The sequence below is a fragment of the Rhincodon typus genome, chromosome 17 (assembly GCF_021869965.1).
Source record: "Rhincodon typus isolate 14 chromosome 17, sRhiTyp1.1, whole genome shotgun sequence".
Taxonomy (NCBI): domain Eukaryota; kingdom Metazoa; phylum Chordata; class Chondrichthyes; order Orectolobiformes; family Rhincodontidae; genus Rhincodon; species Rhincodon typus.
Genome location: NC_063348.1, coordinates 9,717,219 through 9,720,950, shown reverse-complemented (window position 1 = coordinate 9,720,950; position 3,732 = coordinate 9,717,219).

The window sequence follows — 3,732 nt, the reverse complement described above, 5'->3', positions numbered from 1 at the left end:
TTATTAGTTGGGACCTCTACACCAATTACGTAACCAATGAACATGCTTCACTTAAACGAATGAATGGAAGGTGTTGAACTTTGTACTGGATAAATATGCAACGCTCAGACATTGACAAGTATTGACAAAATGCTGGGTAACAACAAACCCGCTATCCAAGTGACATTTTCACCATCTTGTGTAGCTTCCTACAATCTGCTTTTTGACATGACCCCCAGCATTGTGGGCATTAGATAAGAAACTCTCTGTTGATCCACACAAGAAATAAGAGTACAGCTATTTGCATCCTGGTTTATAAAGGACTATTTGTCTTTTTTAAAGAAAATGAAAGCATACCGGTCTTTTTTTGTCTCCTAAATTAAAGAAATCAATGCACTGTATACAGAATGGCCAGAGTGAAACAGTTAACACTTCATAATATTCCCACACAGCAAAAAATAAATGAATATTTCCCTTTAATTTAAAGAAATATCACCATGACAAGAAGGGAGCAGAAAGAGATGAGACCTGTTGCTTGGGACAGTGCAAGTCAGTGCCAAACCAAGCCTGTGTCCCTCAAAGACAGGAAATGAGTCCCACACAGTATTCTGAAAATGGAGAGGAGTAATCGGAGGCCAGTGACTGTTTCTGCTTTCCTGCAGTTTACTGTCCTTGTAATGGAGCAGTCGACACGGCTGACTGTTCCTGGCACCCTTCACAGCTTTCTCGTCTGCTAATCCAGTCTGAGTGTTAGCTGCTTCCTGTTGTGCACTTCTGTAGAAGTCCAGGCAGCATCAACAATCTCCTCATTCCCATTTCACAGACGTCAGTGCGAGCCTCCATGGCTAGGCAGCCCCATAAAAACTCAAGAGGATATCAGATTGTAAAACAATTCACCTCCTCTGCGTGCAACCAAGAAAGGCTTCTCAGAAGTGAATTATCTCACACACCAAAAATAACCTCCAAGAGGAAAGTGGAGAGTTAACACCCTGCAAAGCAGAATTCAGCAAACTTATTTCTCACTGTGTGCCTACTGGAATATAATTGATATGTGATGTGCGCAGCCCAAGAGGCAATTCTTAACCCATGACTTTATATAGTGAGCAGAACGTAAATATAGCTTTTGTGGCTAAAGGGATCAAGGGATATTGGGGGAGGCCGGGATTAGAGTATGAAGCTCAATGATTATATTGAGTGGGAGAGCAAGCTCGAAGGGTTGAATGGCCTTCTCCTGTTCCTATCTTCTACGTTCCACTCAAGAGTATTGGCAATTGTGTTCGAAATGGAACGGAGGTAAGGCAGTCAAAATCAATCCTGCACACCAGAGAAAGGGGATACAGCAAGGCCCAATAACTGGTGCCCAGGGCTGTAGGGATCCAGATGTACTCAGGACAGAGGCAAGATGCCCTGATCAGCACAGAGGTTGTACAGCTGTCCCTGGCCCTGCTGCCCATTCCATACAGAAAGCACAACATACACTCTGGCGTACTGCTCTTATAATGTAGTGGTAATGTCCCTACCTCTGGGTCAAGAGGCCTGGGTTCAAGTTCCATCTGCTGCAGAGGTGTGTCATTAACACATCCAAACAGTACATTAAGAAGATCTCTTTTTTAATTTCAAAAAAATACTTTATTCATTAAAAAAAATACACATACAAAGTCACTAAAGCAGTTCGGTTCTGTACAGGAATATATGAGGAAAACAAACAAACATTGTTTATCTCTATCCACCAAACAAACCAAAGGCATCTCTTACTTGTGTAAGATTATACTTATATATAATTGAGGCACCAGGAGGATACAATAACTGAACAGACCCCCATTTAACTTCGGCAGAAAGACTTCAGATGGTGGTCTTTCCTCAGACAGTCTCCACTCTGTAGTGAGAGTCACTAAACTATGATCAAGAGCAAGAACCTCAGGTAAATTTCTCCTTCTGACTAAGGGCTACATATTACAATTGTCATGGCCTTTGACTTGATTTTCAGTTGCTTGTGCGAGGCAAGTTTGGTGTGAGCACGTTTTTGTAAACATCTCTCCTGGATGGTAAGTCAGAGGATGTGCTCTCTTTTCAAACCCAGTGCAAGGGCAAGAGGAATGAGGAGCCCACCTCCAAATACCGCTCCTTGGAGAGGTTGCTAATGGGCTAGAGAGGGTCAAAGGCAGCTTTCAAATTGCAAACACAAACAACCTGCTGGACATCCAGGGGATATATTGAAGGAGGCACCAGGTCATGCTGATGCTGAAGAATGCTTTGTTGGCAGGAAGAGTTATTCCGTCACATTGACTGCAGTACCTGTTCATTCACTGTTTGGCCACCTCTCTGTGGTGTTGAGCTACCATCTCTGTGATCTCCTGCTTCCTCTATTCTGCAAGGTAGTGCCAAGACAACTCTGCTGTTGTCTGCCTTTGAGGATTGTACTCAGGAGTCAGTTCCTACCTCCTGATAGCACTTGGTACCACCAAATGGGGATTGAACTCTCTTCTGGTCTGATTAAGATAATCTGCATTTGAAGATGGCGTTGCATTAGTGACACAAACATAGCATTTTCATCAGGATCTGGAAATGATCTGGTGCCTGACCCTGGATTGAAAATTAAGCCCTTTATTTTGTTGCCCCCTCAGAGATTGGATAACGCAACACAACGTGGAGTTTTGGAATTTCTGTTGGTTCATAAGCCTCAATACCAAACTGCGTAGTGCGAATTGTTAAAAAACAAACTCCAGTGCTGGCTCAGAAATTAGTACAATCACTGTGGTCCACTCACACAGAAACAACAGTCATTCCTTTCTTCCTTCCCCGAGCAGGAAAGTATTTTAACTTCTTATACCATCCAGGCACTGAGTGACAAATCTCTAAGTATACACAGTAATTACAGAATAACGGGCAAAATGAAAACTAGACCCCTGCTTGCCTGGTTTGCAGTGACTGGGTTTATGTTTACAGTGTCTATAAACTGGGGGAAGAACATGATTCTATTACTTTCAATAGAAACACTGGCTGAAATATTTAACCTCTGAAAGGCCACTGGCATCGTGGAGAAAGCTCTAGATAAATCTCTTCAAACCTGTGGCAGAAGTGGCATGACTGCATCAAAATGCGTTAAGTAAGTTGTGAGTGTAAAATAATACGTAGATATTTCTGTTCAAAGTTATCAAGGTTTTGATGGAATAACTAAGAAGAAACTTAGTTCGCATGGTCAGGAGGTTTGGTAACTGGGAGACACAGATTTAAGAAGGAATTGAGTGGAATTCTCTTTACACAGCTTCCTATTTGGAATTAACTGCCTAACATAGTGGTGCAAACAGATTCAGGTGTAACTCACAGAAGGGACCACTGTTGAAAAAGATTAATCTCCTGACTCCCCACAGCCTGTCCACATCTACACACAGGATTATGATGGAATGCTCCCCACTTATCTGCATAAGCCTACCTCCAACAACACTCAGGATGCTTGACACGAGCCAGGACAAAGCAGCTCACTTGACTGGCACCACATCCAGCACCTTCAACATTTAGTCTCTTCACCACCGATGCTGTGGCAGCAGTGTGTGCCATCTGCTAGATGCACTGCAGCAACTCACCAAGCCTCCCTTGACAGCACCTTCTAAACCAACGGCCACGACTGCCTGGCAGAACAAGGGCAGCAGATGGATGGGAACACCACCACTCACAAGAGAAAACAAGGTGTAGAGCTGGATGAACACAGCAGGCCAAGTAGCATCAGAGGAGCAGGAAGGCTGACATTTCGGG